The following is a 23,997-nucleotide window of genomic DNA, read 5'->3' on the forward strand; positions in this document are numbered from 1 at the left end:
TACTCCATTTAACAGCTTACTTGGTCTATAGAGGAAAGCCAAGGTTGCTTTAGGAAACAACTCTTATGTGCCATGTGGTGCATTTGCTTCTGAACTGGCCTACCGCAGTCTCTGTACCAACTGCACACAGGCCAGGTTCCACGGCTGTGTAGGCAAGGGATAATCTTGGGAACTTATTTTGTTAGCATGATTCTATGGCTTAGGTCCAAACAAATTTTCAAATCTCTTCTTGTTTTCTCTTTTTCTTTTTATGACAGGTTTTCATTCTGTATCCCAGGCTGGCCTGGAACTCACTAGATAGGTCAGTCTGGCCTTGAACTCTTAGCAGTCTTTCTGCCTCACCCTCTTAGGTGTTGGGATTAAATCATGCCTGGTTTAAATCTCCTCAGGAAGTACAAAAGTCTTTTCTCACTCATAATGTAAAGTTTGTATCATTCAGGAAATGCTAAACAAAGTGCATAAAGCAAACTCATTTTCCATGTCTTGTCACTTTGTCCTTGAAGCATAAACTCTCTTTGACTTCCCAATTATATCTCATGGACTATTTTCTATAGGTTCTATGTCACTTGTTGATGACTTTTTCTTTCATTTCTTTTTTTTTTATATGTACACCTTGTGTTGAGGCTCAGCTAGTGTATTAATTATATGAATGTAGAAATAGATACATTATAAAGTGGTTGAAATCTTAAATCTCAGAGGTTCAGATGTTCATGTTAATTTTAAACCATATCCCAAGCCTTCTAGTACTGTCTCACCTAATTTTTGAAGAGGAATTTCCTACCATTTCTTTTTTATTCCAGGCAAGAAAAAAAAATGAGGACAGCTTGTTGAAGTCTCTTCTTAACATTTGCCCTTTCTTAAGTGATGAAAGAATATGATTATGTAATCCTTATGACTTATCTTCAAGACTCTTAACATGACATGTTACAGTGTAGTATTACATACACTCATTGTAAAATGTATACCACATAAAACCTAGATGGCAATGGGAGGACTAAATAGCAGTGAGTTAACAAATTACCCAGATGTTCTTTATCCATTCTCATAGATCTTTACTTGATTGACTAATTATGTCTTTTGTTTGATTGGAGATAGTTTTTTATAAAAATATTTGGTAAGCTTGACATTCTGCCAGTCCAGAGACATTAAAACTTGCCTGAGAAATATAAGCAACTTTCATTTACTAAGAGTCCATGATTAAGACAGAATTCCCAGATTCAATCTTAGCTTTGGGAAGAGAATATAAACAGAAGCCAAACACACATATGTGTCCTTTGTTTTTGTGATCTGGACATGAGCCAAACTTTAATTTAACATCATCAAACATACACAGTACACTGTTTCTAAAAACTCCACTCCAAACAGGGCTTATATAGGGTTAAGATTTATCATATATATATATATATATATATACATATATATATATATATATATACACACACACATATATGTATATATACACCTTTGCTTTAGTTGATATTACTGGTAACTATATGAAAACTTAGCTTGTTAATAAGCAAAGACCTCTTATGTTGAAAAGTCTGATGGCAAAGGTCCACTTTTCTATTGGACTTACAGTTCTATACTTCTCATTGAGGTAATTGTCTGGATTTAAAATGTTCCTTTTTATGTTTATTTTCTTATGGTTAGTGACAATTTAGAATTATTTTCCTTTAAATGTTGCTTTATATATTAAAAATGATGAAACACCTATTGGTCTTTGAAATCAAGGGGATAAAAGCATTAGTCTTTCATCTTTGGGAACTTTGGTTTAAACCTGGCTCGGTTTAAGCTGAAGCAAGTTTGCTCTTGTTACCTGTGTTTCTCCAAGCTTTAGGGACAAGAAACAATTACAATGAACTCCAATTACTCCAAAGTATGTTTGTTTTGCATTCTACTACATGAAGAATGGAAATAAAATGCTTTATTATGCAACCAAGAATAATAAATCACATACATGCATATTAGAAATCAACATATTGTAAACTTATTTAGAAGGAAATTATATTCTAGCTTGTGTTCTAAGTTCTGGAAAATGGATTCAGAAAGTGATGTTTGATGCTTTCCACAGCACTATGATGGAGAGCCTGTGGGCCTGAGTGTCTTAGAAGTCACATACTCTTTGTGAAGAAAACTTCCTACCCCTCTTGGTCCTCAACCCATAGGAAGTTTTCCAGTTTTGGCTTATCATCTCCACATTTAGTAAGTCAGTGGCCTTCATGTCCCTAGAGGTTTTTTTTTTTATTGGAAGAGCCTAGATTCAGCTAGAGTCAGGCTTGGAGCACTTATATATAACAGAACCATATATGCAAGCTGAAAAATGAAGCTGACAGTCAGAAGGTTTTGCAGAAAGACATGAGTTCCACTCTACTTAGGAGAGTGAATCATACTGAGTTCATATGGGAACTGAGTATTTTAGTAGTAAGAGGTTACTTGGGACAGCCAAGTATTCCAACCAACTTATCTCTTTCATTATTTTTCTTCAAAGGGCACAGAGCATCCTGGCTGGCCTGGGTCCTTGGCTACATTAGCTTGACGAATATTGCTGCCTTTATCATGTTTCTCCTGGAGTGTCTCAGAATTGTCCTAACAGTGAGTGCTTCACTCTGAAGTCTGTGTTTCCTGACCATGAGATTCTGACTTGGTTTCCAGTATCAGATATGAGTATTCTCCTATTGAGCAGGACTTGTGTCCAATCACAGAACAGTTGGCTACCTATATAAGCTATATGCTATTATTACACAAGTGTGTACTTCTTGTTCAGCTTGCTTATTTTGTAGACTGCAGGGTCCTCTGCTTATCTATAATGTATATATTTTTGCATCTTGGATTAAGTTAATGCTTGGATTTTCTAGCTAGCTAGGTATTCTTAGCTGTATCAATTGATTCGATGTTATATATCTTCAGGATAGGAGCTTAAGGTGTTAGGTGTGGCTCTTAAAGCTCTCAGAGTATTTATAAAGGTGTTCCTAGGGGTTGAGTTTCCCAGCTATGGGAGTATTCAAGTGGGCTGAGTGGAATAAAATACAGGTAGATTCTAAAATTGAACTAAACACTACACATTTAATTAAAAACAGCACTGAATATTTATGCAAGAGTAGTTATTATAACAACCAGATCCTCTATCAACAAAGAGGTTAATATTTCTGGTCTGTTGAGGGATCCAAGTCAGCTTGTGACCAAGTGAGACCCTTCCCTGGTGCAATCAATCCCAGTTACCTTTTTGGATGATTTTGGTCTTAGTCAAGTTGCTGGCTGGGTTGTTGGGCTGCTGTTCTGATTTCTGGAGCTGGGCACTGGCTTTTCCTGTGGGGCAAACCAAGCCTGGCAACTGTGGCCCTGCAGAACAGCACCCCTGCTGCTGGAACTGCCACTGCTGCTCCTGAAGCTGCCGCTGCTGGATCTGTCGCTGCTGCTGCTAAAGCTGCCGCTGCTGGGTCTGTCACCTCTGCTAGGTCCACTGTTGCTGCTGCCGCTGCTGCTGCTGCTTTAGCTGCCACTGCTGGATCCTCCACTGCTGCTGCTGGATCTGCGACTGCTGCCTATGAAGCTGTTGCTGCTGGATCTGCCACTGCTGCTGCTAATGGATCTGCTGCTGCTGGGGCCGCTGCTGCTGGTGCTGGAGCCGCTGATGTTGCTGTGGGACCCTGCTCCTGCTTGGGTCCCATTTTATGCTCAAGTTGGCGTGGCCGGTCCGGGACGCTGCTCTGTTCACTGGAGCTGGGCACAGGTGGTGGTCGTGGGGGGGTGGGAGCCGCAGCTTCTCTGGTTCTCTTGCTATTCCACATGTCCTTCTACCTCATGGTCTGCTCCTCCGTTGCTCACTGCCGCCCTCCCTTCACATTTCTTGAGAGCCCTGGTGTGAATGGAAGCTCCCCTCACCTGGCTTTTCCTGCAGCTCGAGCAGAGCCTGGCGGCTTTCTGGTGCGCTGCTGCCTCCGTGGTTGGCAGACCTGCCGGGGCCGCTTTTGCCAGCCTGTGTGGGCTCTGGATCTCTTCTACTTCTCCACTGCCATTTCAATTTCCTATACACCTCACTTCTTAGTAAAAGTGTGTATTTTGGGCTGGAGAGATGGCTTAGCGGTTAAGCGCTTGCCTATGAAGCCTAAGGACCCCGGTTCGAGGCTCAGTTCCCCAGGTCCCACGTTAGCCAGATGCACAAGGGGCGCACGCGTCTGGAGTTCGTTTGCAGAGGCTGGAAGCCCTGGTGTGCCCATTCTCTCTCTCTCCCTCTATCTGTCATTCTCTCTGTGTCTGTCGCTCTCAAATAAATAAATAAATAAAAATTAAAAAATAAAGTGTGTATTTTGCTGAGTTTTTTTGGTCTTTTCCCCCCCTAGGCTGCTTTGGCGTGGTACCTAAGCTGCAATCTTAACCAGAATCCTCTGCTTATCTATACTGTTGGTGACTGTTGTCCTCTGGCAGCTGCAATAGGGCTCTGCAGCATTATGAGGATTACCTGGGAGGGAGCTAGTTTTTCCTTTGGTTCCACCATGGTATTCTAGATGTCCTGTGACTGAAGCCAGTAATTTTATTTTTGGTTATAGTTTTATTTTTGCTTATAGTTTTTAATTGCTGAGCCATCTTTTCAGCCCTGGTGTATAGTGTTGAAGTGAGATTTCATCATGGCACAGAAGGCAGAGGCTGGGTCATATCTAGTCACCTATCTGGGAGAAAGTAGCGTGAGTATTGGGCTTGGAGATGGGCTAATTAACCTCAAGGCCTATCCCCAGTGACACAACTCCAAGTCTCTACTTCCCAAACTGCCACCAGCTGGGGATTGAGTATGGGGCTTAATCACAAAAATATGAGACCATAAGAAACACTACATTAAAACTACTTCAACATATAAATAATAATATGACTTCAATTTTTTGACATAGCTCTGTATATGTGTAGGCATTTGTATCTAGTTGAGAAAAGATAGAAAGTTTATTGAATAGACTTGAAGCAGCAATTTTATTTATTTCAGGGTGGGAAGAAATGTGAGCAAATGTTTTAGATTTTTCTCTGTTTTTATTTGTTCCTTTTTTAAAAAATTTATTTATTTATTTGAGAGCGAGAAAGAGGCAAATAGAGAAAGAGAGAGAGGGACAGAAGGAGAGAGAGAAAATGGGTACTCTGGAGCTGTTAGCTGCTGCAAACAAACTCTAGATACATGTGCCACCTTGTGCATCTGGCTTACATGGGTCCTGGAGAATTAAACCTGGGTCCTTTGACTTTACAGGAAAGGACCTTAACTGGTAAGCCATCTTCATGGTCCTTTTGATTCTTTAATTATTTATATAATATTTAAATTTTCTATTGATTTGTATACCAAAAAGCATTCAAAAATATAATTTGTGTTCTGTTTAGTCTAGGATGGCAGCAAGTTAAAAGAATGCACAGAAATTAGTTTTTAATTCTGAAATAACAGAGTATTCAGTGATTGCTGCAGAGCTGGCCTCATTCTTTTCTTTTATTTCTTTGAAATCCCAAAGAACTTATTTTCCAGTCACCAGTCATTTTTTTAACTGATTAATACCTTTGAATAAAAATAAGTAAACCCACTTTTCAACCCTAATCTTTGAGCTGGCCACTAAAATCTATTTTTGTTAATATCAAAATTAAATATACTTTCTCACATTTCACTTATGCAATGACATCATTGATTGGAATCCCTACGCTTTAAAGGGCATGTTGAAATTATGACTACCTAGAATAATTCAGGTGCTGCTGATCTTGCTGCAGGACAGCCTCTCTCTCAGAAGACAGTAACTTGTTAGATAAAGTTGTCATCATGTTAACTTGCTCTCTAATTATAAGCAGATGGATGAATTATTTTAATCACTGCTATATATCTTACCAGTAGCTGATACATTGACATACAGTGAAGAACATCAAATAGCATTAAATATTCAGGCAGGAAAGCAGCCAGCCTTCACGGGAAGCAATTGATCACAGTCTGTCATCTTTAAAGGCCAAAGGAATTCAAAATAAACACTTGGGATTAGTGTACTAAATAAGGTTCATCAGTCTCCACCTTGGCCCTCTGATAATTCATCTACTTCACTTATTATAATGCTTTATCATGTATCTCTGCAGCTCTGTAATTAGCCTTTCAGGTGTTCTCCTTTTCCTCCTGCCTTTGCAATTGTGTGTGGCGCACTCCTGCAAGGAGATACCATTGCTATCCATTTCAAAGAAGCAGCTTTGGAAATGATCCCACTTGATGGCTGGCAAACTGAGGTTTTCACTAAAAATTAAATGGTAAAACACAAGGTTCTAGCCAACTTGTCATGTGCTTTTTAAAAATATTTATTTATTTGCAAGGAGAGAGGTAGGTAGACAGACAGATAGATGATAGGTGGTAGATGATAGAGAATGTATGGGAGCACGAGGGCCTTTTGCCTCTATAATCGAACTCTGGATACATGTGCCACTTTGCTCAGCTGGCTTTATGTGGATGCTTTTAATAGCTGAGCCATCTCTCCAGCCCCCTTATCATATTCTTTTAAATTAAGTGTTGTTCAACTTTTAGGTCCATTGACTTTTTTGGCTTACTGAGTATAAAATATTGCTCGTTAAAAACAATGTGCTGAATTAAAGCTATTAACTACCTGTATTTGTTGCTTTGTTTCAAAGTTCCTTTTCCCTTGCCTAAAGAAAGTGTAATTAATACGTTTATTTTCTGCCATAATGATGGATAGTTACATAGTAAAGTTTGTCTAGGATTTATGCTGCCATAAATTTTCCCTAGAATTGGAATCTTACCAAGTTTCTCTTTCAGGATCTAGACATAAAGTTACTTATCAGTCAGGATATAATAATGAAGAATCCTTTCCATTACTCATTACTGAACATTCGGAATCTGAAATGATGCATACAATACAGACAGTTGCATTGTTTCTACCTTGAGATTAAGTTACATATGAGATGGGTTCTAGTATGTTGCAAGTGGACATATTGTCAAAATACATAGTGATCATATGTTACTTTCAGACCCCAGGAGGTGGTCAGAGGGTCTTTGTGCAGAAATGTCGAGACATACTTATCAGCTCAGTGGCAGGGAAGCCAATATGGGGTCTGTGTATGATTCTAAAGCCAGGAATGTCAGATGCACATGCGTATGTGACTTGCTCACCAGCACCTTTCTCTGGTTTGTACACAGATACAAAATACTAGCAAAGTTCAGTTCTGTTGCTAGCTCCGGTGTGATCCTCAGAATATCTAGTACCTCTTGCAGCATACATTCACTCAGCAAGAGAAGGAAAATGAAATAAGATAAAGAGTATGGGACAAGGTTGGACTCAATCAACTCCCCTCCTTGCTTCCTTTTCTTCTTTTGCTCCTTTTCATGTATTCTTAGGCACAGAAACCTAGCCCCTGAGAATCAGAAGCTAATCTGACACTCATATCTAGCTGTTGGTCTTCCCCTGTTGAACATAGTTTTATAGAACACTGACATCAGATAAGAATTCAGTGACCTTGATGGAGCCAAGTAAATTATGACCACTCTATTATCCTGGCTGATCAGAGACAAAATAGTATTATTTCTATCCCCACAAAAGACCAAACTTCTCTAATTAAGTGACACCTCGCACTTGATGAATCAGAGATTTAGTCTCCCTCCCTCCTCTCTCTCCCTCCCTCCTTCCTTCCTTCCTCCCTTTCTTCCTTTCTCTCTCCTTCCTCTCCTCCTTTCTGTTTCCTTTCTTTCCTCTTTTTCTTTCCCTTTCCCTGTAGCACTATCTTATTTTTTTCCTTCTTTCCTTTACTTGGCAACTCATTACATGTATGTATTGTATTTAAAGAAATATTCATGTGCACTCTTATCCTCACTGTCACTGAACCCCATTTTCTCACAATTTAGCTGTGACTGCATCACTGAAGAGAATGACTTCTCTCTTAGTAACTATTAGTTGCAATTAGCTTCTCAGGGACTGGTAGGGCCTCACATGCCCTCTCCTTTATATGACTGATTTTTATAAGTCTTGCTTAGGTAGCCATAGCTGCTATGAGTTTGTGACTTTAATAGTCATACCATATTCGATGACACAGCTGCACAGCACTTCCCTTAGTCTTCCAGCTCTTAGATTCTTCTCTTCTGCAATGTTCTCTGTGCTTTGGAGCAGAGATATAGATGTCTGAGCATTCATTGTCTACTGGAAAACAAAACAAATCACAACGCAACAAACAAAACAACATTTCTGACCAAGGCCAAGAGCAGTACTGATCTGTGGTTATAAACATAAATATTAGAAGGGAGTTTGACAACAGTAATAAGTTCCTCCCTAAGGTCTCGGGCCTCTTCAGCCATGGGCTTTTGACCTGGTTAACAGTACCAGGCATGCATTCCTTCTGGAGGATCAGACCTTAATTTAATGACAAAGTTCTTGGTGACGCCCCTAGCAGTCATGCCACCATTGCACTAGTGGGCACATCTTACCTAGAAGGTTAGTATGGCAGCACATAGGATTCCTCACCGTGGGAAACGTTTCCTATGTAGCAAACTGCATAGCACCTTCCAGCACTGCGACAGCTATCTAGCAGGGAGGAAGCTTTTACCTCAGCTCCAGGTTGATTTCTCTGTCCTGTAACTACAGCATGTGCTGGAGTTCAGTTGCAGTGGCTGGAGGCCCTGTGGTGCCCATTCTCTCTCTCCCTCTGCCTCTTTCTTTCTCTCTCAAATAATGAACAAATAAACATGTATCTTTTAACCAACAAAGAAGTTTCTATATGACTTATTCATAGAACCCTTAGTTTTATGTATCTCTCTCCCTCCCCCTTTTCTCCTCCTGCCCTTCCCCTCCTTTGACCTTTATATCCCCTGCATTCACCCCCCATTAGTTGTCTGTCTATGATCCCCTCCCATAATCTCTCCCCACTTCTTATCCCTTTAAGCCTCATTCTCGTTTCTTAGCCTCTACAAATATAAATATTTAAGGTTAGAATACAGACACACACACACACACACACACACACACACACACACAGAGAGAGAGAGAGAGAGAGATAGAGAATACAACATTCTCGGTTACCTAACTTAGTATATATTTTTTCACAGATCCATCCATTTTCCAACAAACACTATAACTTCATTTTTTTTTCTAGCTGAATAAAACTGTATTCTGTGTATGTACCACATCTTTACTATCCATTCATCAGTTGATGGGAAACTGGCTTGATTCCTAGCTAATGTGACACCAAACAGGACTGGTTAAAGTATAGCTATAACAAAGTGTGGAGTCCTTATGGTATATGCCAAGGAGTGGTATAGCTGAGTCATATGGTAGTTCTATGTTTAGTTTTTTTTTTTTTTTTTAAGGATCCTCCATACTAATTTCCATAGTGGCTATTCCAATTTATACTCCTACAAACTGAGTAAGGGTTTCTCTTTCTGCATGCACTTGGCATTTGTTGTCATTTTGATTTTTGATGATAGCCATTCTGACTGGAGTGAGATAGAATTTGACTTGGCAACAAATTTTTTAAAATATATTTTATTTATTTATTTATTTGAAAGAGAAAGATGCCAAGAATGAGAGAGAAAGGGGCGGGAGAGACTGGGGGCACCAGTGCCTCTAGCCACTGTATGGAACTCCTGATGCATGCGTCCCCTTGTGCATCTGGTTTACGTGGGTCCTTGAGAATAGAACCAGGGTCCTTTGGCTTTGCAGGCAAATGCCTTAACTGTTAAGCCATCCCTCCAGGCTGGCAATACTTTTCTAATGATGAGATTAATCCAGCACAGTTCTGAAATTCTTTAGCCCTTACCTTCTAGGGGTAATTTTGAAAAAAAATCATTAATAGCACACCTGGTATTAGCCAAGGATAATACAAGTTGTATGGTAAATGGTCATGTGCTACTTCACTCATTGAGAACTGTCTCTTAGAATGGAATTTGGCCCCTCATCTCAAACACTGCACCCTTAAGAACAGCTAGACACCAAACCATCTCCAATTCTGTCTGTGCCCTCCCCCAAAATTTCAAGACTAGAATAGAGGGCACTACTGTTTATCTCAGGATATCGAAATTCTTGTGATGGGAACATTTAATTGGAATCCTCACTGGAGAAGATATTCTGCTTGGGACCCTTGCTCAGGAACTCCAGCTGACTGTTTCAATGGGACTTTTCAGTCATTTCTATTAGACAAGTGCTTGATATAATGTACTGCTATTTATCTATTACTTGCAATATGTTCTTTTACTTTTGTTATATACTTAATAAACTCACTCATTTGAAACTAAAAGTATAGCTTCATACATCATTTTCTAGACAACATACAAGTCTGAAAATATTACTATATAATTCTGGGTGAGTGCCTCATTGCTTTAGGTCTTAGATTGGTCAATAGTGGCATTAAGCCAAGAGTTCTATCTTAGTGAGAGTTCCCTCTTTTCTGATTAGGGTGGGGAAAAGGAGGTTATGACTATGGACTCTGATAGCCTCTTTGGTGTTGGTTATCTGACCCTCACTCCAGCCTTCTTGGCCTTTCCTCTCTATTACCTTATATCATCAGCTGTCCTAATTATCCTGTTACTCCCACATATGACTCTGAGTCCAGATCAGGAATGGATAAAGAATCTCAGCTCTACTCCATAGGTTGGACAAATCACTTAGCTTGTCAGAACCTTAGTTTTCAATCTGTAAAATAGTGTTAAGAATTGCTTCCTCCTCCTAGAGCTGTCATCAAGATGAAATGACATGCAAAGTAGCTGTATATTAAGTAGTTAATAACTTAACAAAACCTGACAAGTGAATCACACTGTGTGGGAAACATTCAAGATGAAATTTCCTTTTCAACTTTTATTTCACCAGTCAATCCAAGTTTTAGGTTTCCTACTATATTTAGCTCTCTTCTTCCCATTCAGAATCAGATAATCTATTAGAGTCAATTCCTCTTGGGAATATCCAATTTAATACATTGGAGCATCAAGCAATATCAAAAGCATGACAGAAAGACATACGTAGATAGTGACACAGAGCTTGGTGCAGAGGAGAACATCTGTCCATACAGATGGAACAACAGCTGTTTGGACAAAAGAAACACTATAGGCTATTCCAGTAGGTACTAGAATGTTTCAGTCCTTGGAGGGAGGCTCATTGGAAGTTTATGACCATAAATGTCTGGGATTCAACTATCATATCAGTGCTGTACCATAGTACTGCCCATCCTTGATTCTCTACCTTGACTCTGGTTTGCTCTAAAATTACAGTTCTTCAGGGGGACTGCTAGATAAGAGCAAAAGGAGCAGTAGGAGTGGGGAGGTAGGATAAAGAGGAGGTAATGAGGACATAAATTTGATCATGTACATTGTATACAAGTATGAAAATGTTACAGTGAGGCACACTGTTTAGAATAGTGCAATATATATAAATAAAAATGAAAAAGTATTTTTGAAGCAAACAATAAAAATGAAAGAATACTATTCTTTCCATTGAATTTGTTCCATTTCTCCTCACATACCTTGATGAGTCAGTTCATGACCATAGATACAAACCAAGCTTGCTAATTAATTGGAAGCCTTCAAGAGGCCTAGCAGCAAAGAACACTAGAAAACAATATGCTGGGGTTTGGGGATTTAGCTCAGCAGAAAAGCAAGGACCTGGGTTTGTGCCCCTGCACCAGAACAAACAAACAAACAAACAAACAAACATACATACATACATACATACATACATACATACATACATACATACATATATAAGAGCCATGGAGCATTGCAGGGAGAATGGTTATTTTTTCATAAAGCAGCTTGCTTTCTCTTGCCCTGGATAAGTTCTTTTTTCCCCTCTCCTCCCTCCTTATTCCTTCCATCCTGTTTCTTCTCTTCCCTTACTCCATTATTTCTTTTAAATAAGTTCCTGTTATGTAGCCCACATTAGCCTTGAACTCATGATTCTCCCAGTTCTGTATCCTGAGTGCTGGTATTATATGTGTATACCACCACACCTGGTCTTTTTGTTTGTTTGACTGTCACTGTAATTAGAAAGGATAGGCATCTTTATTAACGTTTGGGTTAGAAGGAGATGAGGGCAGATAAAGTATGATTCTTGTGGTCACAGAGCATAGGGAGTCAAGCTAGTCTATACTCTGTCTAACACTGAGGACTGTGAAGAAGCATTGTACAAACATTATGAAGGAGATTCTGGGAAAGGCTCACTCAGAAGCAGACGGATGAATAGTGGTGCCTGAGCACTTTACTTCTTTGAGACTCATTTTTCCCCTTCTTTGCCCAGCTTGGGTCCCAAGAAGCTGACTCCATATAACTTGGGTTCTCCATTTAGGAATAATGACTCAGTTCCCCAACTGCTGAAAGAAAGAGGTCCCTTTAGGACTTGTATCTCTTGAAGAACATTGTCTCACTTAAGGTTGTGCCTTCTTAGTTAGGGAACCTGTGTTCAAGGACTGTTCTTTGTGGAGATATAAAGGTTGACCTCACCTTATTTGAGATAAACTGGTGAGAAATATGAGAGATCACTCCAACTCTAGGGTTGGCTTGTACTTCTTTAAAAAATTTTATTTATTTGCCAGCAGAGCAAGACAGAAGAAAGGCATACAGAGAGAGTGGGCATTCTAGGGCCTCCAGTTGCTGCAACTGAGCTGCAGATACATGTGCCATCTTGTGCTTTATGTGGGTACTGGGGAATGAAACCCTGGTTATTAGGCTTTGCAGGCAAGTGCCTTAACAACTGAGCAGTCTCTCCAGCCCTTGGACACCTTTTTGTAGGAGTGAAGCTTAGCTCACTTTCTCAATCTTCCTTGTCATACAGGGTGATCCATGAACATTCCCTAATAAGTGGCATGCATGCTAACATCCATCTGCATTGAACCTAACCCCTAAAATCTATAGACTGTGCTTCCTTCCTTTTAAGCCACTGGACATAGACTTACAAAAAGATGCTGAACTCTGAGTGGAATATACCTGTCATCCTAAAAGCAGAGGCAGGAGGATCAGGAGTTCCAGGCCAGCCTCAGTTACATGAAACTCTAACTAAAAACAAAAGATGGATAGTTTTATATACAGATCAAATAAATATAAATCTAAAGATGGTTCACCAAGGACAATGTGGCAAAATGAGAAAGGGATGTGTTTTTAGTATTAGTTATCTTTGTTTTACATGTAATTTTAAGAAATAATGAATTAGAAAAGAATGTCAGAGCCACATGTTGGGTCATGATATGCAGAGACATTTATCCTACCCATAACTGTGGGCTTATTCCAGGATGCATGACCCATGTACCTCAACAAGGAGGGGCCAGCTGGAGGGGGTAGGACATGGATGAGCCTAACAATGTTACCAAATTGACTGTATTCACTCAGTTCAAAACTAATTAATAAAAAAAGAAATAATGAATTAACAAGTTAATTTATTTTTATTTTTTTATGGTACTGGAGATTAGACCTGGGTTCTGGTATAAGCCAAATAAGTACTAAATTTCCAGCCTTTAAAAAAGTTCTTTTTGTTTGTTTGTTTTTCAAGGTAAGGTCTCACTCTAGCTCAGGCTGACCTGGAATTCACTACGTAGTCTCATGGTGGCCTTGAACTCATGGCGATCCTCCTACCTCTGCCCCCCAAGTGCTGCGATTAAAGGCGTGTGCCACCACACCCTTCTAAAAAGTTTTTTTAAAATAATGTATGTGTTTGTGTGTGTGTGTGTGTGTGTGTGTGTATGCATGTGTGTCTGTGTTTGTGAATGTGGGTATGTGCATGCCACCAAATGTGTTTGAAGACCAGATAATGACCCAGAGTGTTGGTCTTTGCCTTCTGCTTATATTTGCCCCAAGTTCAACAGGCTAGGTGGTCTGTGGGTTTCAGGATTCTGCCTTGGCCTTCCATGTACTGGGAGTAAGATGTTTGCCTACACACTTGGCTTTCCATGGGTTCTGGGAATCCAACTTCTGGTTGTCAGGTTTATACAGCCAACACTTTACCCACTAAGCTATCTTTCTAACCCCTTCCAGCCTTTTCTTTCTTTCTGTTTGTTTTTAAACTTTTAAAATGAGATAGGGTCTCACCAAATTGTCCAGACAAGCCTTGAGCTTGCAATATTCCTGCCTCAGTCTCCTGAGTAGCTAGGATTATAGGCCTACCTATGCTGCCAGGCTGGGCTTCAATAATTTTTAATGACTGCTTAATAGTCATTTTGTAAAATTCATAAGAATTAACAATTTATGCTTACTGTATGAATTGATTCTAACATGTAAGATTTGCAATGTCCAAGTAGAATTTTGCTTTATGCTGGGTCCTTGCCTGGTACAAGTGGGCAACAGTTAACCTTCAAGTTACGGGTGGGGCTGAGAAAGGAGTGGTGGGGGAAGGGTGGGGCTCAACTATGAGTAAGGGAAGGGGTGGGTGGTACCTGGGGCAGCAAACACAGGATATGTGTGTGGATCAAGGTGTGGTCACTGGCTAGAGTCTCAGCATCCCAAACAGTGAGAGCCATAAATGTCACATGTCTTCTTTGTCAGCTCCGCCTCTTCATGGCTTTTGGCTATGAGACATACCATGAGTTTCTGAAAGGACACAAAATCCAATGAAACAATCTCAGAGCTGTAATTTAATGTTTTAAATGAGCTTTGCCCAATTTTTGGTGATATGAAACCAAGCACTCAAGTTTGAGTTCTTTGTTTCAGCAGTGTGGGTATAGCTGGAGAACAGGGAATTATTGATTAAGCTGGGGAGCAGAAATGGAATCCTATTAATTGGAAAAAGTGGAAAAATTCAGAATTGAGTTAGAGAATTCCTTTGCAAATATGAAGGCCTGCTGGGGCCTGAAACTTCCCTAGTTAGAATGTCCAGATCTCACATAGACAGCTGGGTATGACCATGTATGCCTGTAACCCCAATGCCTATAACCCTAGTCCCACAAAGGGGACCAGAGACCAAGAATTCATTTGGGCTCATGAAAAACAGTGAGCTCTAGTATCAGTAAGGGTCCTTCTGTTAAAATAAAAACTCGAAGAAGAATAATAGAGTGGGGACACCCATTCTGATCCAGGCACCACAGGCGAGTGCCCCATTGCTTCAGGCAAATGCATAGGGCACTTTAAGGACACATACACGAGAGTGTTCCACGTGTGTGTGTGTGTGTGTGTGTGTGTGTGTGTGTGCATGCACACACACTTACACACAGACATACATACATGTACACACCACTCCCACCACTGCCACTACCACCACCACCACATTACATCCCCACAAGCAACATAAAACAACAGAGGGATTGAGAAGATTTTGAGCAGATAGGAAGGAGTTTGCACACATAGTTTTCTCCTATATTGGAAGATGTGCTTTTCCATATGTTCATTTGTAGACTCATGCTGAAAACCTGATACAATCCATTCATTTTGACATATGTATTTTGAATAGGAAAAGATAAAAAAATGTGAAGGTGAAGAGCAGACTGATTTTGAGAAGTCCTTTGCCCACATTTTCCAGTTGCTTTTGACACTCAGCTTGTGGGTACATCTTGTGCATCAGAAGGTGTATTAAAAGGGCAGCATGAAGCACTCCAGATAGTGGAGAAGTGCTCTAAGTAGTGTTGAAGTTGCATAGTCCAACTCTTACATCAACTGTGCAATATTCCAAGAAAAAAACACAAAAAAGACAATTTTGACATTCTTCACATGATGAAAAATATATTTCCATGGTGTTCCAGTTACCTTCTTGTTGCTGGCCCAAAGCACCAGACCAAAAACAGTTTGTGGGAGAAAAGAGCTGATTTTGGCTTACAGACTTGTGGGGAAGTTCCATGATAGCAGGGGAAAGGATGGCATGAGCAGAGGCTGGACATCACCTCTGCCACAGCAGGTGGAACACCAGTCAATGCATGGGAGTGAGCTGCACACTGGCAAGAGGGAGCTGGACATAACACCCACAAGCTGGCCCTCAACAACCCTCCTGTCCATCAAGACTCCAATTCCCAAATTACTACCAGCTGAGGACCTAGCATTCAGAACATATGAGCTTATGGGGTAAACCTCAATCAAACCACCATATATGGGAATTTGGAAATCTACATAGTTGAGAAGGCAATGTGTTTCCCTTAATCAGAGAAGATATTTTTTTCAGAATTCATAAATGGACAGAATACCAGCCCTTGCTCCAGACAATTGTAGGAGCAAAATTCTTGAGCCAAATGGATCAGTGGGAAACTCATTCTTCAGTGCTAGCCAGACACATTTTGTTAATTAGTAAGTTGCTGTATCTGAATGATGAGTTTATATTAGGGTTTAAGTGCTTATATAATACAAGACACTATGCTAAATGCTTCATTTAATTATTTCCCCAAAACCATTTTGTGAAATAAGCACTAACATTGTTTTCTGACCCATAGGCCAGAAAACTGAAAATTTAGAAATTACTAGACCTGCCCAAGTATACATATCATAAATAACCAGGGGGAGGTGGAGAAAATATCTCACCTAATCTTTTCATGACAACATGCCCAGTTCTGGAGTAGTGAACAGGGATGCAGCCAGAACCTCCAGCAGGGATCCCATGACTCTTGCAATAGACTTGTCAAACCTGTCTAGCTCTCTCATAGTTCCCAATTTCTTCAACTACTTGTTCCAGCTCCATTTCACTCTGCAAAGTTTTGTACACTCCTCTGTGGCTCCTCTTTTTTTGAACCTGATTTATGGCCTAGCCTTTCCATTTTCTTCAATAATCTTTCTCTTCCTTTGTGCCTCATCTGTAGACAGATAGCACACACTATGTTCTCCCAGTCCTGGATTAAAAGCTCTGAGTTCCACACACTCTCATATGTTCCCACTATAGCATACGCTATGCTTTTTTTATTGTTTCTGTCTCCTACTTCAAGAAATCAGATGCCATGTCTTATTTGCTGTTGTGTCTACAAGATCATAACAGAAAGCATGTATAATAAACTCCTCTTGCAAAATGAATGAGAAAACATTTGCCTTCTAGCCTTTGTGCTATGCTATTTCCTCTGTCCCGCCCCCTTCCTTTTTTGTGTAAAATGTGATTTGTGCTCTGTGTTCTGGCTGACATTCCCCCTTCAGAAGTCCCAGATGGGTCAGATGCTATCTTTTGTGTTTTGTGCCATCAGCTGCTCCCTCAAGATCATCATTCACTGAGCACTGTTGTCACTGCTTCTCATTAACTGTGGACTGAAGACTCCTTGAGGACAGAGTTTATATCTCACCACAGTGTTCCCATGAACCTGTGTAGTGCCTAGCACAGTGTCATAATAAGTGGTAGGATGAATGGATACATTATTTTGGCCACAACTAATTAAGGGATGGTGATACTAACAATACCCATCCATCTTACAAATGTTTATGATATGTCAACTCAATGCCAAGAGATAAAGTTTCAATAAGGAACAATACAGATGTGCTCCTTGCTCTCCAAGCCCAGCAGTAAAGGCTGGAGATGGGGGTGGGGGAGGAAAGAGCCTATTAGTTGTTGAGTAGATGGGTTATAATAGTCAGCAGCTTTTATCAGGACTTATATTAAATATCCTTTCTGTTACTTCCTGGGTAAAGTGTCAAGAATAGTGGAAGAATCCATAATTTGTGTTTAAAAACTTCCACTGAGCCACATCTTTAAATTGTTGTGGCTTGGTCTTCCCTGCATAGCTGATCATCCCCTGTTGTTAATTTTAGCTACCATGCACACTGTAGCTTACCATGAAGAGGGTGTATCTTCTGCCCTTCTGAATTTCAGAGCAGATTCCTGCTAGTTAGCATGGACTTCGTCCTACTTGAGACAAGGGGATGTATGTAATCAAGTACATGGTCCTCCTCAATTTTGCCAATTTAGTAGAAAGTTTACCCTAGTTAAAGAATTCAGGAGGGTGTGGATAAAAAATCATGAGCAGACTTATCCAATTCTCACAAAAATTGTGTTGTAAGAGAGGGCACTAATGTCTGGAGGAAGCTGAAGGTGGATACTAGAATCCTACAAATATATATATATATATATAAACATCATTATGGTAGGTCATTCTACAGTGAGAGGTCATAAACATCATTGAATGAGACAAGTGAAGGCCTGTAGCATGAAGCAATATATAAGGCCAAACAACTGTGTGATCTAAAAGAGAAAATGCAAATAGAGAAGAGCCCAGGAGGAGTTCACTGTAGGAAGAGAAATGAGTAAGAACCAGCAAAGTAGATGGAGACAAGCAATTGAATAGAATATCAACATGTAGTATCTTGATCATTGAATGAAAATTAGTGCTGAACGATGCTGCTATGTCTGCTAAGATGAAGATGAAAGATTCATCTTTGGCTCTTAGCAGTTGCTGTTGTTGGTAGATTTTCTTGTCATTTATGGCAGTGATGAGAGCAGTCTTGTGGATTTCTGCAAGTGAAAATTTGATTACACAGAATACTTAGGAAAGAACCGTAAGAGAGGAATTGAAAACTTCCAAAGAAAATAACTTTAAAACTTTCCTTCTGCTAAAAATGAAACAAGTTATTTGGTGGGGAAAAGTGGAGACAAGAGAAATGCCTTTTCCAGCATGGAAACATAATGGCATAATTATATGACTGTGGAAATGATTTGGTAAACTGAAGAGTGAGGAAAGAGATGGAAAATATCTTAGAACAATGGAATGGGATTTGGTGTTTCAGGTAGATTTGGCTTCAGATTTGTTAAGATTTGGCCTTGATAATTAAGAGTAATAATGTGAAGAAATAAGTAGACATGAAAGTCACTGGCAGGCAGATGTGTTGGTAATAGGAGATTTAGGGTCTCTTTCAGTTGTTTCTTGAAACATTTTTACAACACATCAAAGCTTTTCACTCTTTCCCCAACTACAGGCCTCTTGCCTATGACACCTCTAGGTCTTTTACCATCTATTTTCACAAAGGACTCCCTTGCTTCTTGACACCCTCAACATTTTTCTCTCATTCATTGATGCTGCCATTGGCCTTTCAAATGTCTTGATGCATCTCCTTTTGTCATTCATCATTGCCCTGCATAATGACACCTCTGCTCTTTGGGAAACCCTAATTACCCAGACATGGATGCTCCTGTCATCATAAAAATCTCCCTCACCACTATTCCTCCTTTTATTTACATTGGCAGCTCCAGTATTGACAAAGATGATTCCTTTGGTACTCTACTCTTCAATTCCTTGAACTCCCTTCTGCAAGTTTTTTTCCCCCTTTATTCTACCTCTGTCACCCATCACAGTCATTACCTAGATCTTGTCATCAGTAGTAACCTTAGTCCTTCTGAGAGTCTCAGTTTCATATGTTCCATACGCTGGGAATCAGCTATTGACCCACCTCACCTTCTTCCAGGGCCTCTGTTCATCAGTCAGTTTTTATCATTGATTTGCCCCTCTAGCTTCTTCTCTTTATCTACCTCAGATCTCCTGGAGTAGAATTATAGTCACTCCCATGAACATATAGTTGATACTCTTGTTGTCTCTCTTGTCATACCCATCTGCAAAACCCTACCCTAGTTAAGCCTGATTTTCCATTCCACCCCTCCTTATGCTTAAGCAGCTAAACATAGTTTGAAAAAATCAAACTGAAGTGCCAGCTGGACTCACTTCAACTAGTGACCACATATCTCAAATGTGACTCAGTTCTTCTGGTCATTTCTACTATGCATTTCTAGTAAATTTAGTTTCTAAATTTTTTTACAAGCCCCCACCTGGTAGCATCTTAGCTTGGGTATTTGTATGACATTTAAAAAGAAATTAGATATGTTTGGATGATAATGCCATATTCTAAGTATATAGTTCATCAGACTACTTGGTTCACCATTCATCTGCTTCTGTTAATATCTTAGACAAATATTCCGTTCTAATTTTGTCCATTCTCAAGTAGCTTGCCTTTAAAATTATTTCTGCTCCCTTCTTTGCTATGAGCTTCTCCCACTTAGTTATTGATAGTCATTGAGCTTGTTTACATAGTTCTTTTGTCATCAAGAATAATGAAACTATGAACTTTCATTATATATGTGTGATTCTCATTACCAACTTGTCTGGATTGAGAATCAGAAGGAAAATATACATATTGTGTGTCTATGAGGATATTTCCAGAAAACTTTAACTGAAGAGGGAAGATTCACCTTGAATGTGAATGGCTTCACCCATAGGGTTAAAGTTTGGACTGAATAAAAGTGAAAAAGAAAGCTAAGCACCGACATTCATCTCCATGCTTCCTGTTTGTGGACTCAAAGTAACATGTTGCCTCATACACTTTTCAGCATGCATTCTTCACCATGGTGATCTGTACCCTCAAATTGTGAGGCAAATGAACCCTTCCACCCTTCAATTTTTTTTTTTTTGTCAAGCATTTTGTTATAGCAATGAGAAGGGAAGTATTGAACTTTTATCTGTGTGTGGGTCTATTGCTGTGATAAACTTGACCATGTGGTATTCAGTCCCTCAGAACTGTCGTGTGGAAAAAAAAACACAGAAAAGTTTAGAGCTGAAGACTAAAGAGGACTTAGATACTATAAGCAGAGCTTAATGGATCATTCTGATGGGAGTTTGGAGACTTGAATGTTGGTAGAAATTTTGGCAAAGAATATGGCTGTATTCTGTCAAGGGTCCAGAGAACTTGGTAAGGCTAAAGTCAAAAGTACTAGACTAATTTGTTTGGTGGAGGAGATTTCAAGATAGAATAACATTCAGGCTATATTATGGTTACTACTTACTGCTCTTATCAAGGTATTCAATAAGAAAGAGAGAGAGAAAGAAAGATCAACAAGTAGAGCAGAAAGAAAGGAAAAATTTGTGTACTTTGGTGAGGAAATGAACATAAGCCTCCTGTGCATGGAGAGAGAAAAAAAATCTAATTTCATCCTTCTATAGATAAATATCCAGTTATCTCAGCACCATTTGCTGAAGAGGCTGTCTTTTCTCCAATGAGTATTTTTGGCATTTTTATTGAATATCATGTGGCTATAGCTACATGGACTTACATCTGGGTCCTCTATTCTGTTCCACTGATCTACATGTCTGTTTTTGTGCCAGTACCATGCTGTTTTTGTTACTATGGCTCTGCAGTATAGATTAAAATCAGGCACGATGATACCACCAGCCTTGTTTTTGTTGCTCAGTATTATTTTATATATTCAAGGTTTTTTGTGATTCCAAATGAATTTTTGGATTGTTTTTTCTATTTCCGTGAAGAATGCCTTTGGAATTTTGATGGGGATTGCATTAAATGTGTAGATTGCTTTTGGTAAGATTGCCATTTTCATGATATTGATTCTTCCAATCCAGGAACAAGGGATGTTTTTCCATTTCCTAGTATCTTCTGTAATTTCTTGCTTGAGTGTCTTAAAGTTTTCATTGCAGAGATCTTTTACTTCCTTGTTTAGGTTTATTCTAAGGTACTTTATTTTCTTTGCTGTAATTGTGAATGAGAGTGATTCTCTGATTTCATCCTTTGTGTGTTTGTTGTTAGCATATAGGAATGCTATTGATTTCTGTGTATTTATTTTGTATCCTGCTACATGGCTGTAGGTGTTTATCAGCTCTAACAGTTTGCTGGTAGAGTATTTAGAGTCCTTTATGTATAGAATCATGTCATCTGTAAATAATGATAACTTGATCTCTTCCTTTCCAATTTGTATCCCTTTTATGTGTGTCTCTTGCCTTATTGTTATGGCTAAGACTTCCAGTACTATGTTAAATAAAAGTGGGGATAGTGGGCACCCTTGTCTTGTTCCTGATTTTAGTGGAGAAGCTCCAGTTTTTCCCCATTTAGTAATATGTTGGCTGTAGGATTGTCATAAATAGCCTTTATTATATTGAGATATGTTCCTTCTATTCCCAGTCTCTGTAGGACTTTTATCATGAAGGGATGTTGGATCTTGTCAAATGCTTTTTCTGAATCTAATTAGATGATCATGTGATTTTTGTCCTTCAGTCTATTTATATAATGCATTACATTTATTGATTTACATGTGTTGAACCATCCCTGCATCTCTGGGATAAAGCCTACTTGGTCAGGGTGAATGATCTTTCTGATAAATTCTTGTATTCTGTTTGCCAATATTTTTTTTTTTAAATTTTAATGGATAAGATCTCCTATCTTTCTTTTTTTAAAACTTTTTGTTCATTTTTATTTATTTATTTGAGAGTGACAGAGAAGAAGAGGGTGAGAGAGAGAGAGAGAGAGAGAGAGAGAGAGAGAGAGAGAGAGAGAATGGGTGGGCCAGGGCTTCCAGTCACTGCAAACAAACTCCAGATGTGTGCACCTCCTTGTGCATCTGGCTAACATGGGTCCTGGAGAATCAAGCCTTGAACCGGGGTCCTTAGGCTTCACAGGCAAGCGCTTAACCGCTAAGCAATCTCTCCATCCCTGTTTGCCAATATTTTGTTGAGAATTTTTGCATCTATATTCATGAGGGAGATTGGTCTGTAATTCTCTTTTTTTTGTTCTCTTTGCCTGGTTTTGGTATCAGGGTGACGCTGGCTTCATAGACGGAGTTTGGTAGGATTTCTTCTTTTTCTATTTTATGGGAAAGTTTAAGAAGCAATGGTGTTAGTTAGTTCTTCCCTGCAGGTTTGGCAAAATTCAGCAGTGAATCCATTTGGGCCTGGACATTTTTTAGTTGGGAGTTTTTTGATAACTGCTTGGATCTCCATGCTTGTTAAAGGTCTATTTAAGTGATTAATCTCATCTTGATTTAATTTAGGTAGGTCATATAAATAAAGAAAATCATCCATTTCTTTCAGATTTTCATACTTAGTAGAGTTTTTATAGTATGTCCTTATGATATTTTGAATTTCTCTGGTATCTGTTGTGATGTTGCCATTTTCATCTCCAATTTGATTAATTTGTGTCTCTTCTCTCTTTCTTTTGGTCAGATTTGCTAAGGGATCATCAATCTTGTTTATCCTTTCAAAGAACCAACTGTTTGTTTCATTGATTCTTTGGATTTTTTTTTTTTTTTTTTGGTTTCTATTTCATTAATTTCTGCTCTAATCTTTATTATTTCTTTTGGTGTACTGATGTTTGGTTTTCTTTGTTTTTCTTTTTCCAAGGCTGTAAGGTGAAGCATTAGGTCGTTTACTTATGACCTTTCTAATTTCTTAATGTAGGCACTTAAAGCTATAAATTTATTTCTTAGGACTGCCTTCATTGTGTCTTAGAGATTTTGGTGTGTTGTGTTCTCATTATCATTTGACTCTGAATTTTTTGATTTCCTTCTTGATTTCTTCATGATTTTTTTTTTTTTTTTGTTTTTTAAGGCAGGCTGTCACTCTAGCCTAGACTGACCCAGAATTCACTAGGTAGCCTCAGACTAGCCTCGAACTCACAGTGATCCTCCTACCTCTGTTTCCTGAGTGTTGGGATTAAAGGCATGTAATACCATTCCTGGCTTGTAACTTGATTTTGATTTTACAGAGGCTTACAGTTAGGAGATTATCTTGTGTCAGAAGAGACTTTGGAGTTCTGAACAATATTGAGGCTGTTAGTGATTGGGAATTTAAGATATAGACTAATTAAATGCATTTTTCATTATGGATTAAAAAAAGAGACTTTAGAAACAAGTGTGGAATGTAATTATTTTAAATGATGTGTTTGTCCTGGGAATATACCAGAGATACTTGCATATCCATGCTATTGCCACTCTAGTTATAATAGCTGGGAAGTGGAACTAGGCTAGGTATTCGTAGACTGATGAAATGCTGCTCCTCCCACAACACTTTCTCATGTAAGTAACCCTAAAAAATACAGTGAGTTGAAAAGAAAGTATGAAAGTTGATTGGGACTAGAAGGAAAAAAGGGGTTCCGGGAGTAAGAGGGGATAAGAGAGGGTAATGGAGATAAATGCAATATAATACATTATATATGTGAATTGTCAGTGCATTAAGAAATAAAGTGATGGGCTTGGTTATCTAAAAAAGTAAATGGAGTAGATGGAGAGATGGCTTATTAGTTAAGCCACTTTCTACAAAGCCAAAGGACCCAGGTTCAGTTCCCTAGTAACCACATAAAGCCAATTACAGAAGTTGGCATATGTGTCTGAAGTTTGTTTGCAGTGGCTAGAGGCCCTGGCT

This window comes from Jaculus jaculus, chromosome 8, assembly GCF_020740685.1.
Source record: "Jaculus jaculus isolate mJacJac1 chromosome 8, mJacJac1.mat.Y.cur, whole genome shotgun sequence".
In the NCBI taxonomy this organism is placed as follows: Eukaryota; Metazoa; Chordata; class Mammalia; order Rodentia; family Dipodidae; genus Jaculus; species Jaculus jaculus.